Below are 16,442 nucleotides of genomic sequence, written 5' to 3' on the forward strand. Positions count from 1 at the left end.
GTCTGTCACCATTTCCATTGTTTCCCCATCTATTTCCATTGTTTCCCCATCTATTTGCCATGAAGTGATGAGACGAGATGCCATGATCTTAGTTTTTTGAATGTTGAGTTTTAAGCCAACTTTTTCACTCTCCTCTTTCACCTTCAAGACACTCTTTAGTTTCTCTTTGCTTCCTGCCATAAGAGTAATGTCATCTGCAAATCTGAGATTATTGATATTTTCCCTGCAATCTTGATTCCAGCTTGTGCTTCATCCAGTCCCACATTTCACCTGGTGTACTCTGCATATAAGTTAAATAAGCAAGGTGATGATATACAACGTTGACATACTCCTTTCTGCCTTCAGTGACTGTAATTAATATATTTGCAATGCAGTTAGATTTATCTTTTACAAGCTGCATTGCACTCTAAGATTTTTCAGCCTCTTAAATGATTTTTTTATTTGCATACATTAAGGCTCACTTGATGTACTATGAAATCTGAGTTTTGATAAAAGAAACAAGTGATTTGATTACCATCTTTATACTTTTGCATTTTCCAAGGCTACTCAACTTATTTGTTTCTCTTGTATGAGTTTTGACCAAATAATTGACCATTTCATCTAAGTTACTGAATGTATTTAAATCTACAAATTTCCCACTTTTCACTGCTTTTGCTTTATTTCACAAATTCTGATAACCTGTATCTTCACTTTTATTTAATTAAAAACATTTAAAAATGTATCTTGAGGTTTACTTTTTGATCCATCTGTTATTTAACTATGTGTTTCGAGGAGTCCATGGTGGTGCAGTGGCTAAGACTCTGCTCTCAGAGCAGGGGGCCTATAGGTTTGATCCCTGGTTGGGGAACTAGATCCCACACGCTGCGACCAAGGATTCCGCATGCTGCAGTGAAGAAGATCCTGTGTGCCACAACCAAGACTTGCTGCAGCCAAATAAAGGAGCAAATATTTAAAACTGCGTTTTTAAATTTCGTTATCGTTCTGTTATTGATTTCTATTTTAGTTCCATTTTTATGATTTCTATTCTTTTGAACTTGCTAAGCTGTATTTTATGGACCAAAGTGTAGTCCTGGCAAATGTTTTAAGTGAATTTAAGGAAAATATTTATCATGACTCTGTTGGATGGAGTATTCCATAAATGTTAATTATATCAAATTGGTTGATAGTGTTTTTCAGGTCAACTATGTTACTATTGATTTTCTGCCTGTTCAACATATCAGTTACTGACAGAGGAGGGATTTAAGGCTCTAACTATAACTGGATTTGTCTATTTCTCCATTTAGTTCTATAAGTTTCTGCTTCATTTATCCTGATGTTCCCTGTTACATTTATATACATTTAGAATTGTTATGTCTTTTTGGACATTATTACTGTGTAATGTTTCCTTATCATTATGTAATTTCCCTTCTTATCCATGAAAATGTTCCTTGTTCTGAAGCCAGTTTTGTCTGGAATTAGCATAGCTCACTTCAGATTTCTTTCAATTACTGTTCATATGGTATATGTTCATTCATTCCTATCTGAGTCATAGGGCTCCCCAGTGGCACTAGTGGTTAAGAACCTGCCTGCCAATGCAGGAGACATGAGAGATACAGGTTCGATTCCTGGGTTGGGAAGATCCCCTGGATGAAGGCATGGCAACCCACTCCAGTATTCTTGCCTGGAGAATCCCATGGACAGAGGAGCCTGGCAGGCTATGGTCTGTAGAGTCACAATGAGTTGGACACAACTGAAGCAACCTAGCAAGCACTCACGCATCTGAGTCATACCTATTCCTTTCTTTGTCTTTATTTCCCTGTGATTCGAAAGAAAGATTTCTTTCTGCTTGGAGAATAAGTGTAGGGTTAAATCTCTCACTCAGCTTGCTTGGGAGTCCATTCTCTTGCCTTTGCTGAAAAAAAAAAAAAAAATCAAATCAATATAATGGTTCTCACTTCAGAGTTGGAGTAAAGATTAGGCAGGAGGGAAAAGGAAGTAGAGAGTATGCCTGCATTTGCCCACTCCACAAAGGCCTGTGTTGCTGGAGTTCCATATTCAGACACTAATGAGTCTTTGCGATTGAATAGTTTTGGCTCTGATTACCCTTTCCTTTGTGTCTGTCCAGAAAGACAGTTGGAAAGCTTGCCAAAGACCACCACCACCACTCCAAAACTAGCATTTCTTTTGTAACCATCACCTGTGGTCTTCCATGCCACCATCTCTGGAAAAAAGCACAGAAATAAGTACTATTTTTAGGCATATAAGAATTTGCCTTTAAAAAAGCCATTTATTAATACTCTTGGTCTTATTTAGTCCAACAAGATGGGAGGTTTTTGTTTTTGTTTTCTTTTTGTTTATTTCTTTTCTCTCCTTCTTTCCATTTTCTTCCTTTAAAGTATGATTCAGAATGATTCAGATAATTGTGAAGTCAGTTCTTTTAATTATACCATTATTTCACTTTTCTTTTTTGGTGAAACTTGCAAAACAATGAGCTAATTAATATCAAATTTGTGGGATAATCAAGAGGAAGAATATAATTCTATCACAATATTTTTCATAGCTTGCCTAAAATGTGAAAGGATATTTAAAACAAACATCTATTTCTGTTCCTTCACTTTGCTCTGTTGTTACGTTATAACATTTTTAAAAGAAATGTGCAATTTTTGAGACCTACCTAGCCTGCAGGTGTTGCTGTGGAGTCTCCATCTCACTCATACTATTACAAATATCCTGTGAGGTGAATGTTGCATATTTCTCACATTTTGGTTACTGCTTTTAACAAAAGTATCCATAATGAGGAAATCTGGATGTTCTCTTGCAATTTCTGTGTGCGTGTGTGTATGACAGGGAAGGAAATTAGAGGTTAGCTATCCCTGCCTTGAATACTTATTCTAATGAAGCTACAACTGTATATGTTTGGCACACATGGGAAGTATTCATGCTGAATAAGACGCTATACAAATTATAGTTTTGCATAAATGATTAATTTCATATATGTTGGTAATTCATGCACTGTCAAGTGATCCAAGGAACACTGACGCTTTCCAAGTTTTCTTTCCTTGCCTTGCTTAGAAGGACATGATTAGACCCTTTTGCTGATAGGAGAGGAGAACAGAACAAATGCCCCTCCTCACACACTGCCCACAACTCGACAGACTGTGAAGCTGACCTTCAGTGTGCCCGCTCATGTGTCTCGGCAGACCAGCGCAGCACCTGCTAGTTCTCCTCGTGGCACGACTGGGAAGTGTTACCAGATGAAAGCATGTTCTGTTAAATGTGGTCTTTAGTTAATTCCACCAGATAGCATTATGGTGTGTTATTGTTCATGGTTCTGTTAGGGAACCATTGCCTGAAATCGCCCACCCTAACCAGGTGGGATAATAACCACTGGCAATTACCTCACAAGAGGTTCTGGAAAGGAACGTGGAATTGACAAGTTACTGCCAGCTGGAAGAATTCAGGAAGGGCCAAAAAGAGGAAGGAGTCCAGCCCATAGTATGTACTGCCACCCTCCCAGAAAACTTTGCGTTGGAATCTGTCTTGTCTGAGAGATGCGCATGCCACCAGGAAGTATCCTGAGTCAGACCAATATGGCACAAGCAAGATGACTGACCAGAGACCAATTTATGGTAACCCTATTACCATAAATCTGAGACTGCAAGTCACAGGGCAGAGCTGTTCTCCTGAGAAGTATTTCATTATACATCATCACAAAAAATGGGAAAAAAACATTATACATCATCACAAAACACTGTTATTCAGCTTTAGCTCATTTTTGAGGGCACTAAGAAATGGAATATTGGCTGTTGGCCAGTCTTCATTTTTGTGAGCAGTGTCCCTTGAGGACCCCTAAAAATATGTGGAAGTGACTTTACAGAGGTCTAGAAGTCTCACATTAGTAAAGACAGTAATGATTGAATTATTGCTGTGAATCTGAGTTCATTCATTCCTACAGAAGGGTGAACACTGAGAAAAGGTAGGTTGTACTTTTATGTTTGAGCTGCTCCTAATCATATCCTCTAATTTCAGTGCCATCTTCAATATTTCCCATAGGCTGAGAGATATCAACCTGTATACACATGTTTAAATAAGGTTACTTCTCAGCCCTGATATATATAAGCTGGAAACATGATAATGGAAAATTTAGAAAAATGAAGACAAGAAGCAAAAAAGATTAGGGAAGATAAGTGATCTATTTATAAAACAATTTATTTTCCTTAAATTGATCTATATGATTTGGACTAGTCTATGATATTTTAGAATCATGGTCACTATTTTTAATATAAATTGTGTCCTGACAAGCAAGACAGCAGAGCTTTTGAAGAAGAATTTAAGCATCATTTGCAAATTCCTTGACCCTACAAGAATTAATCAGATAATTAATCAATTTGTTAATAGCTACTATGTATCTTTCAAGAGCCCTGTTCTGCTCTTCCATATTCCATTAAGAGATCATACTGGTTTCTCCCTTGATTTCATTTTTGTCTTTCAGCTCTGTAGTAACTTGCACGAGACATCTATGCACAGCTTGTCCAGCTATGATTGAATATCTGGTTTCAATGTTTTGCTTTTTTTTTCCAACTTAAAAGTTAAAGGCAAATTCCTGAGGATGGAAATATTGGGAAATGGCTACAAATATAAATAGCTCCCAAGGGGCAAATCTTTAAAATCATACTTTTAATTAGGGACCCAATCATTCATAGCCTCTTTCTAGCAGTCCACTAGTAAATATTATTTTTACAACCTGATCAAATACATGACTCTTATGAATGAGTCTAATTCTTCCTCAGATTTCAAGTGAGAGAGGACTGAAGGTCGTTCTCATAGATGAAAATAGCTTCCACTTGCCCAACTTGTTGTATTGGACTATGTTGCTACAGTGAGAGTAAGGGACCAGTAACATATTAATAGCAAAGCTTTTCTCATATCCTTGGAAATGAAGGCAACCCACCAGCTCTCTGCACCCACGAGGAAATTTGGCTTAAAAATTGAAATAAGAATCACTGAGGCAAATTCGTTGCCTCCCATCTGAACAGTCCTATAATTAACAAGGAGGAGAGGGATAAATACATATTCTCCCAGTTCAGCCCCCAAATATAGGCTTTTCTCACAATTGGTTTGCTTGTGTAACTGCCAGACCACAATCTAAGAAGGGCCTCCATCCTGCCATGGAATAGTTTCATGTATTTAAATCCATTTTTCCATAAATAACACTTCATTTTACCAGATTTGCTCCTTATACCCTTTCCACTGTGAATCACAGAATTGAATTTAAATGTTTCAAGGTTTATCTTGGTACATTTCTTATTCATAAAGCCGAAGAGCACGTAAGAGGCAAAACAGAGCATTTTGGCTGAATCTCCACAACAAAAATACATAAAGGTTTATTGTAGCAACTGACTAAATAACATGGGCCAAAGACTCAAACTTTAAGTGCTAATTGTAAGTGCTTTAACATATTTTTCCCTCACTAACAATTAACACTTATTTCAGTATATCCTTCCCTGCTTTAAACATATGAATGGGCGTGACTGTTCCTTTTCAACTGGCAGCTGTAACGCCAATTTAAAAATCTAACAAGTGTTTCCAATACCACTTCCAGTCTTACCATTACCAGCTGGATCTTGAACTGGAGCTTGTGCCAAATGTTTAATTTAAATAAGGATGTCTATCAAATCTGGAGTGTTTGAACTTGGAGTGTGCATTCTCATTTCCTACGAAAAGTCCTAAGGCCTGGGGCCCCAGCTCTCCTTGTAAAACTGCTGTCTGAAATGTGCAGTGAGAGGAGATATTTGAACAGCATCCTGTCCATCATGCTGTGTGGACTCACTCTCAGTCCTGCACTGGTATCTCTCACAGCCCACTGCTTTGCCTTTCACGCCCAGTAATATTTATTTAAGTGTTGGAACTGACTGAACAGTTGAGGCTTGGAGACCAGTTCTATTGGGATGAAATAACCAGTGAAAGACTTCAGCAAAGGGAAAGGAAAGATAAAGGGTGAAAATTATTTTACAAAGAAAAAAGCATTAATGAAACACAGGCTTGCTTTTCAGATGATTCTTTTTTCCAAACCCATTTGTAAACTACGTTTTCTGTTAATAGTTCTTAGATTATATTGTCTACTACTGTTGAAACCTGCAGATTTTTCAAGTTGATAGAAAGTCACTTTACTGTGGAATAGTATTTGACATATATTTTTATAATATATTTGTTTATATACTATTACTAATTATTTATTATTATTTATAATAATCTATATTTCATAGGTTTTTATACTATAATTTTACTTTTTTATAAAATATACTTTATAATTTTTTATACTGTAATATCTCCAATATTTAAGATCTGAGAAAGTTAGGATGTTTTCTTTGATTTTTTACCTAAAAATCTATTGGAAAAGATAAGGAAAATGTTGGCTCTGATAATTGGAGATTTTGATGATGACTGAAAAGGGTAAGTCTAGCTTTGGAATCAAACTGTGTGGCCTGAAGCCTGTTTCTGTCACAGGCACTGGCTGTGTGACTCAGAATAAGTCACTACATTTCCCCTTTGCTTCATGTGTAACATGCGTACCTACCACTAAGTGTAGGTAAAGATCAAAAGAATGATATATTAAAACCTTAAGTATGGCATTTGGTATTTGCTAAACTAAGATCATGGCATCTGGTCCCATCACTTCATGGGAAATAGATGGGGAAACAGTGGAAACAGTGTCAGACTTTATTTTTTGGGGCTCCAAAATCACTGCAGATGGTGACTGCAGCCATGAAATTAAAAGATGCTTACTCCTTGGAAGGCAAGTTATGACCAACCTAGATAGCATATTCAAAAGGAGAGACATTACTTTGCCAACAAAGGTCCATCTAGTCAAGGCTATGGTTTTTCCTGTGGTCGTGTATGGATGTGAGAGTTGGACTATAAAGAAAAGTGAGCACCGAAGAATTGATGCTTTTGAACTATGGTGTTGGAGAAGACTCTTGAGAGTCCCTTGGACTGCAAGGAGATCCAACCAGTCCATCCTAAAGGAGATCAGTCCTGGGTGTTCACTGGAAGGACTGATGCTGAGGCTGAAACTCCAATACTTTGGCCACCTGGTGCAAAGAGCTGACTCATTGGAAAAGACTCTGATGCTGGGAGGGATTGAGGGCAGGAGGAAAAGGGGATGACAGAGGATGAGATGGCTGGATGGCATCACCGACTCAATGGACATGAGTTTGAGTGAACTCCAGGAGCTGGCGATGGACAGGGAGGCCTAGCGTGCTGCAATTCATGGGGTCACAAAGAGTCAGACAAGACTGAGCAACTGAACTGAACTGAACTCAACTGAACTGAAGTGCTTTGTGTGTGTGTTTAGTCGCTAAGTCCTGCCTGACTCTTTGTGACCCCATGAACTGTAGCCAGCCAGGTTTCTTTGTCTATGAGATGTCCCAGGCAAGAATACTGTAGTGGGTTGCCATTTTCCTTCTCCAAGCGATCTTCCTGACCCAGGGATCGAAACTGCACCTCCCGCATTGATGGCGGATTTTTTTTACTACTGAACCACCAGGGAAGCCCAAATGCTTAATTAATACTAGCTATTGCTCTCATTCGGAGAAGGCAATGGCAACCCACTCCAGTACTCTTGCCTGGAAAATCCCATGGACGGAGGAGCCTGGTCGGCTGCAGTCCATGGGGTCGCTAGGAGTCGGACACGACTGAGCGACTTCACTTTTACTTTTCACTTTCATGCATTGGAGAAGGCAATGGCAACTCACTCCAGTACTCTTGCCTGGAGAATCCCAGGGACCAGGGAACCTCGTGGGCTGCCATCTCTGGGGTCGCATAGAGTCGGACACAACTAAAGTGACTTAGCAGCAGCAGCAGCAGCATTGCTCTCATTAAGTCAAGCTATGAAATGTGATGATTCTTTCACCTTGAGAGTAACCCATGCTCAACTGGTCGTACCTGTAGGACTTGATATATCTGGAGATGAAGGAAGGCGATAGAAACAAATGGGTAGTCAAAACACCAAGTACTGTAAACTAGAATTGAAAATGCATCTTGGACACCAAAGTGAAAAACTCATTTAATCATATATCATGATAATTAAGCTTAGTGTATCCTTTCACTAAAAGTTCATTGACCTTAAGACAAAGATGTAGGCATCTTAGCTTTAAATATGTGCATGGGGGCATACATAGGAAAATACAGAAGGAAGGCAGACTGGAAGTTTCCCAGTGTATTAATGCTGAATTTTATTTTCTATATAAAGGCATAGCAATAGATCACAAGATCTTATAGAAGCAATAAAATCTTTTTGTGTATAATTCAGTGATGCAGCCATTAGCTCAGACTATACTGAACCAAACTGATTTTGGGCATGAGATTTTAGAAGAATTACTGAACCATTAAGAAACTAGAGACTATCAACATACAGTCAGTTAAGTTGTAAGAGTGATGAAGACTACCCTCTTGTCTCCATTTTTTACTACTAACTACTCTTTTGTAGTTTTCTTCACTATTTCGTGTCTCCTCTTTATTTATTTATTTTCAAGTCTTCCAGGAAGTTCCCAACCCTCATATGTCTATCAATTCTATTTCAGTAATTTAATCCTCACTCACAGCTTCATTAGCAATAACTCTCCTAAAGTCTAGATATGCATTGACAAATTCCTGATAGATTCAGACCTTTCTTATGGAGTAATGGCATTTTATCTTTATCATGACTAATATCCAAATCCACTAGCTTCCCTGGCACACCAGAGCCTTTGTCTAAATTTCCTATTTCTGTAAATGGCACAGGCTTGTTGCCTTAGGAACTAACTATAACCTTTGATTTTTAATTTTTCTACCCTTTCCCCATCCAATCCATTGTCAAACCTATAGAATTTTTCACAATACTTTCTCCCATCTCCTCCTTTCCATTTAAATGTCATCCTTCTAATATAAGTCTTTATGGATACATTTGCAATAGCCTTGCCTCCTGGACAAGCTGCAAATGAGAGAGCTGATAAGACATATGATTCAATTTTGGTCTTCTCTTAATCTGTTCCCTTGTTCCCAATCTTATTATCAAACTCATACTCTTGAGGCAGTGACAGGAACTGCCCCAGTCATAGTGGTTAAAATTCTGCCCTTTCTTTGCTTAAAATCTTTTATAACTTGTTGCTTATCTTAGAAGTCCTAAATATTTTGCACATCACACACATGATACTGCTAGTTTACTCTAGTAATAAATTTCCATGTATTGTTAAAGGAATGAAGTGATAAATTCTTCCCTTTCTTCTCCACTCAGGAAAACAGCAAAATGCAGTTCAAGCAAGGGAAGGATGGAATTGCCTGTGAACCCTCTCCTAGAAAAATAGCAATTTAATTGATAAAAGTTTTTCAGAAAATAAATAAAGGCATATAGCAAATGGAGAAGCATTCATTCAAGAAAATCTATTAACCCTCAATTAGAACAGCAAGAATTTGTGGCATTTGAGTTATAATCCAAAACATATAGAAAAACAGGAGAAGAGAATTACTTCAACTTAATAAAGAACATCTTCAAAAATCATACAGGTAACAAACATCACGTATAATGCGAATGAGTCAATGCTTTCCTCTAAAATCAGAAACAAGACAAGGATATTCATTTATACCTTTCTTACAATATAATACTAAAATTCTGGCAAACACACCAAGATAAGAAAAGGACATAAAAAGCTTATGGATCAGATTTAGCAAATCTCAAAGTATGCGTGCATGTGTATATAACATCTATATGTATATACATGTGTGTGTGTATATATGTGTGTGTGTGTTTTTGTATCTTCCAAAACCATGTTATATACTTCTTCCAACTAATAAATTAGTTAAGCAACGTCTTAGGATATATGACTAACATACAAAAATCAATTATATTTCTATATATTAGCAATGAGTTTACAGGCACCAACATTAAAAATACAGTTAGTAACTCAGAAGGAGAGAAACAAATATATTTGTGTATTAACGCATACATGTGGAATCTAGAAAAATGGTATAGACGATCTTGTTTGCAAAGAAGAAATAGAGACACAGATGTAGAGAACAAATATATGAATACCAAAGCAGAAGGGAAGATGAGTGGGAGATTAGGATTGACACATACTCACTATTGATTTTATTTATAGAATAGATAACTAATATGAATCATGGTATAGCACAGGGAACTCTACTTAATACCCTGTGGTGACCTAAATGAAAAGGTGAGTCCAAAAGGGAGGGGTATGTGTATATGTGCTCCACGGGTGGCTCAGCTGTAAGACATCTGCCTGCAATGCATGGGACACAGCAGACGCAGGTTTGATCCCTGAGTCAGGAAGATCCCCTGGAGGAGGCCATGGAAACTCAGTCCAGTATATTTGCCTGGAGAATCCCATGGACAGAGGAGCCTGGCTGGCTACGTCCATAGGGTTGCAAAAAGTCGGACACAACTGAAGAGACTGAGCATGCATGCACATAGCTGATTCATTTTGCTGTGCAGTAGAAACTAACACAACATTAACTGAACACCAATAAAATTAATTTTTAAAAATTTGCATAAAAATAAATATAAGAGTTTTGGGGGAAAATGAAACTAAACAATACACTGTTATTTACACTCATTCAAAAAATAATGGAATACTTAAGTGCAAACATAACAATACATGTATAGATACTGTAGCTGAAAACTGCAAAATGCTGATGAAAGAAATCAAAGATCTAAATAGATCTCATCTGACCATGTTCATGTTTGTGTTCATGGACTGGAAAAACTCAACCAAATGCTGGCCAAGGATGCAGAGAAACTTGGTTATTTGTACATTGCTTATGGGAATATAAAATGGAATAGTCCCTCTGAAGAATATTGCAGTTTTTTAAAAAAAACAAACTTGCAACTACCTATGAGTCAGCAATTCCACTCCTTGCCTTTTATCTCAGAGAAATGAAAATTTATGGTCACACAGAAACTTGTACATGAATGTTTATAACAGCTTTATTCATAATAGCTCCAAACTGGAGACAACCTGAAACTCTTTTAGTGGGTGAATGATTAAAGCGTGGTATATTTCTACCACAGAATTGCATATACCAATAAAAAGAAATAGACTATAATATACAACAACCTGGATTATTCTTCAGACAATTATGATGAGTGAAAAAAAAAAAAAAGCCAATCCCCAAAGGTTATGTACTGTATGATACCATTTCCATAACATCCTTGAAATGATACAGTTATTGGAATGGAGAACAGATTTGTTTGCCAGGGTTGTTAAGAAAGAGTCAGGGGTGGGAGGGAAGTGGGTATGGGTGCAAAAGGACACCATGAGGGATCCTGTGGTGATAGAAATGTTCTATTTGACTATTAATATCAATATCCTAGTTGAGATATCACATTGTAATTTTGAGAGATGTTACCATTGGCTGAATCTGCGTAAATGAAAGAGGATCTCTGAATTATTTCCTACAGCTGCATATGAATCTATGATTATTTCAGAATAAGAAGTCTATCATGATTATTACTTATTTTGGCCCCACTGGGTCTTAGCCGTGGCATGCAGGGACTTACCTCTAGTTGCGGCATGGGGCCTTCTTGTTGCGGAGCACGGGGGCCTAGAGTGTAAGGGTTTTGGTAGTTGTGCTGTTGGGACTCTCTAGTTGGGGCACACAGGTTTAGCTGCCCCAAGGCATGTGCGATCCTAGTTTCCCAACCAGGGATTGAACCTGTGTCCCCTGCATTCTTAAAACACAACTACCAGGGAAGTCTCAGAATGAGAAGTGTATTTAAAAGTATTTCACCTAAGCCAGGTAGGGCTTTCCTGGTGGTTCAGACAGTAAAGAATCTGCCTGCAGTGTGGGAGACCTGGGTTTGATCCCTGGGTCAAGAAGATCCCATAGAGAAGGAAACAGCAATCCGCTCCAGTACTCTTGCCGGGAGAATTTCATGGACAAAGGAGCATGGCAGGCTACAGTCCACATGATCGCAGTCAGAAGACTGAGGAACTAACACTTAATCCAGGTACGTAACCAGGGGCCTGTAAACCATGAATAAAATTACAACTTTCATTGGTTGGGAATTGTAATCATTAAAACTGAGTAAGAACTGAAAAAAAGAATTGGCAGTTGAAATGAAAATGAATAAAATGTCTTATAGTCAAAGATAAAGTAGCACAACTTTTCTTTTTCTTTGTTACTTGCTTGCTGCATGTGCGTGTGTGTTTGTATGTATGACCTCATGTGTATGTTTGAGTGCGCTGTATGAATTTCTTCCAACAACAACAACAAAAATTTAAGGAATAGAGGAGAAGAAATACAAAGTTAGAAAATGAGCTTAAAATTGTCACCTCTTGAAGGCTAAGACACTCATTCTTTCAGCAGCTAGGAATGTAGGTTGATTGCTCCCAGCTGTGTCCCCTCATTGAGCATTCTCTTTGGCCTAAAGAAGATGCTTCTGCCAAGGTTATGCCTGGGTAAGCCCATATCCAGTAACTAGCTGATGCCTGGATTCAGGACAACTCTGAGACGGCAGCCCAGCTTGAAGTCTCCATCTTTTTCCAGGGAATCCAATCTAAGACAATTGATGCCAGACCTGCTCCAAGAAAGCCAAATGTAAAATGGGCTTTGAGGTCTCCATCACCTACCAGCTGGCTGACAATAAAAACTCCATCACTGACAGCCCTTCGCCTTCCATCATGATGCAATTGTGAGCTGGAATGTGATACTGATGGAAGGAAATGGACTGAATGGTCCAATATCTAAGGTATATATGAGGTAGAGAAGTACTAATTGTATGCATTAAGGAATTAAATTATAGTTGCTGAGAGCTATCAATTAATTGGAGAGAGATAATGACAGGTTGAGAATAATTAATCAAAATTTAAGCAAAAATGTGAAAGACCAAAGGCCTCTTGGACAGCAGAGACAGCATATCCTCTTGTAGCCAAAGGATAAAAAATGATTATGAAAAGCTTCAGTATTTAATTATTTAGATAGTATGTAGAACTCTAAAGAAGGCTGTCTTTTCAAACCCAAGCATTACTATAAGTCAAGTCCTGATTAGGAAGGAATAGAATTCTGAGACTTGAACTGGGAAGATCTGAGTTTGATGCACGCCAAAATAATGAAATCTTATTTCTCTGGGCACTTAAAGGCTCCTAGTTAGAACTGACCTATTCTTTCTCCTTTTAGACTGGCAATGGATGTGTGTGTTCAGTCGCTGTCATGTCCGCCTCTTTGTGGCCCTTTGGACTATAGGCCGCCAGGCTCCTCTGTCTTTGGAATTTTCAAGGTAAGAATACTGGAGAAGGTTGCCATTTCCTACTCCAGGGGATCTTCCCAGCCCAGGGATCAAACTCAAGTCTCTTGCATCTCCTGTATTGGCAGGCGGATTCTTTACCACTGTGCCACCTGGGAAGCCTGGCGAAGAGGGTATCAACATGCTTTAGGAACTCGGTTATGGTGGTCTCCACAGTCATATTCCAGGACTGACTATTGGAGATGCTGTTATAGACCTGGGTTCTCTAGTAGCATTGAGATGATTGAAACACAAATAACTGAGGACAGCTGGTTCCATCTAATACTTAACTATCAGAAGATAAGTGTCACAATTATAATAAATGGCAAGTTAACAAAGTATGGAGATGGTTCATAAAACACTGTGCTTCAAGTGGCAAAATAGATGGGTCACCAACAAGGATGTTGTTTAAACAATCTGCAATTGTTTAGTCAGTTGGAATCAAAGATGAATGATCAGGAGGCTGAGCCCAGTCTCCCCAAGAAAAACTCACAGACCCCTTGCTTAGTTTCCAGACCTTAGCCAATTATAATATCTGAACTCCATTGAGAGAGAGAGGCTCAATATAAATGAAGAAGGATCTTGAATGTTAGGACAAGTATAGATGGAAAGGATTTCCCAGTTTGTACAAAAGGAACTTATAGCTATTTACTCCAATAACCACTTACTGGGAAAGGGAAATATTCAAACATTTTGAAGACGGTTGAACTCAATACCCAAGTAGACACTGATATTCAAAAACCTATAGTGTCATCCTGGCCCCTCTGTTAGAGTTGGGTCCTGAAGCAGCCAGATAATAAATGGAGTCCTGGCACTAGATTTATAAAAAGTAAACCTACTTGGTCCATAGAATTACCTGGTAGACATTTCCTTTGTTCCAAAGTGTTTAATTAGAAATCGCATTCTGAGGGGCCTTCCCTGGTGATTCAGTGGCTAAGAATCTGCCTTGCTGTGTAGGGGATGTGGATTTGCTCCCTGGCTGGGGAACTAGGGCCCCACATGCCTCAGGGGAGCTGAGCCCGTGTGCTGCAGCTGCAGCCCTGATACAGCTGAGACGACTAAGACCTGACACATCCAAGAGCAAAAGAAAGTAAGTATTTTTAAAAGAAATCACATGCTGGTAATGGCAAAACCCGTATGTTGGCCCGTAAGTTGAAGAGCTATTAGAGTGCGGAAGACGAAGTGGAAGTCCTGAAACTAACCCCATCCCAACCAAGATATCAAATCCAAAACAATATTTTATCCCAAGGACATGACAAAGATGAGTGCCACCTATAAAATACCTAAAGAATGCAGACATGATGGTCACCATAATTCCTTGAAATAATCCACCATTCTGGCCTCTACAGAAACCAGTTGGATCCTGGAGATTACTATAGACACTTAGACAAACAGCAGCCCCATTTAAAGCTGATGTGCCAGATGTGGAACCATTGCTAAAACAGAGTAAAATGGTTTTAGGAGCATTATATGTGGTCATTGACTTAGTAAATACATTCTTCCATCCATATCAGCAGAGGATTAGAAGCAATTTATAGGAACACATCTAGACATAACATTATAATGTCATTTTGGTCCACACCATTTTAATATCCCAAAATGGGCATGAAATGACAGGCACCTGGAGGCCTCAATAAGATCCATGGTACTAAAGTAGGAAATAATCTCTAATATTCAGTGAAGATTTTAAGAGTTCAGATTTTAAGAGTCTGGGACATGCTAAAATATTCTGTCCAAAGTAAAGGACTTTGTAATGCATCTTACAACACCCAATAAAAAGAAAAAACACACAACACAATGACATAACACAGTATCTGTGGTTGAGAACACTGCTGCAACCTACTTAGAGAGTGACATGAAGAATGTCCAGAATTCAGTGGGTGGCAGGCCCAGAAAGAGAAAGGCTCTGCCTCTGGGTTGTAAACAGCCCCATCACTTGTTTTATAAACAGGCAGGTGTTCGTATGAGATAACATGCTGTGTGAGGTTTATGGAAAGCAACCCAAAGGTTCTGGAAGAAGGCCATGCCATCTGAAGCCCAGAACTATATACCATTTAAAAATCCATTCCTGATGTGTTATTAGGTCCAGGTATTATTGGGTCACAAGACATTAACAGAACATATTGCCAGAACCACATATTATGAGTTGGCTTTTGCCAGATTCACCAAGTCATAAAAAGTGGGCCCTGAAGCATTTCAAGATAGAAATGGTGCATCCATGATTAACATGAGCAGGACCAAAAGGCCTATGCAAGTTGCATGAGCAGGTGGTACAGCCCCAAGTCCTCTACCTCCATTGCACAGGCTCTTCACCATCAGATGCTCCAATCATACAAGGAGTCCCATAGGAGTAGTTGACAGAGGAGGAAAGTGGTAGAGTTTGGTTTAAAGATGGTTCAGCTCAGTGTGTGCAAGCTGAAAACGAACTGCTTCTAATCTGCAGTGCCACTTAAGGATGACGTTGAAAGAGCAGTGAGAGAAATCCTCACAATAAACAGCTTTCAGTGGGGGATTTTTCCTGATTTTATATGGAAAAAGAAGTGGCCCAAGGTAAGAAAATATATGGCTCGTTGGCTGAGATCCTTGAAGAAGAAAGATTAAAAGACTGGAGACAAGCAGGTATTGGGTAGGATCATTTAGATGGACTTATGGGACTGGGCATGAAGTGTGAGGTCTTTAGAGCTCTTATTGCTGCTGCTGCTAAGTCGCTTCAGTCATGCCCGACTTTGTGTGACCCCATAGACGGCAGCCCACCAGGTTCCCCCATCCCTGGGATTCTCCAGGCAAGAACACTGGAGTGGCTTGCCAATTCCTTCTCCAATGCATGAAAGTGAAAAGTGAAAGTGAAGTCGCTCAGTCGTGTCCGACTCTTAGCGATCCCACGGACTGCAGCCTACCAGGCTCCTCAGCCCATGGGACTTTCCAGGCAAGAGTACTGGAGTGGGGTGCCATTAATACCTACCAAAAAGCATCCACTGAAGAAGGGGCCCTGAACCACAAAGTGGACTGTCTCTACCCTCTGCCTGGCACAGTGAGCTTGTGAGTGGAGCAGCCACAGTAGCAGACACAGAGGCTGCACAGAAGGCCAATGGCATGGACTCCCACTCAGTAGAGCTCACATAGGCTTTGCTTCTATCTAATGTGCAACTTGTCAGCAACAGAGGCCACTGCTAAACCTTGGTCA

The 16,442-nt window shown here is 39.1% G+C and overlaps 1 long non-coding RNA gene across 2 annotated transcripts in view; it reads right to left on the minus strand.

Moving 5' to 3' along the window:
• Nucleotides 1–1,769: 1,769 nt before the first annotated feature.
• LOC129647734 (uncharacterized) overlaps nt 1,770–16,442 on the minus strand; it is a 38,386-nt gene continuing 23,713 nt past the window's right edge. Inside the window, exons 4-5 of one of the 2 annotated variants that reach the window (XR_008712469.1) lie at nt 2,177–2,200; nt 1,786–1,891 (exon numbers count right to left, since the gene is read on the minus strand). This is a non-coding gene — a long non-coding RNA (uncharacterized LOC129647734). Of the gene's footprint in view, nt 1,892–2,176; nt 2,201–16,442 lie in introns of both variants that reach the window. The other variant, XR_008712468.1, reaches the window with a different exon arrangement.

The sequence above is a fragment of the Bubalus kerabau genome, chromosome 3, assembly GCF_029407905.1.
Source record: "Bubalus kerabau isolate K-KA32 ecotype Philippines breed swamp buffalo chromosome 3, PCC_UOA_SB_1v2, whole genome shotgun sequence".
Taxonomy (NCBI): Eukaryota; Metazoa; Chordata; class Mammalia; order Artiodactyla; family Bovidae; genus Bubalus; species Bubalus kerabau.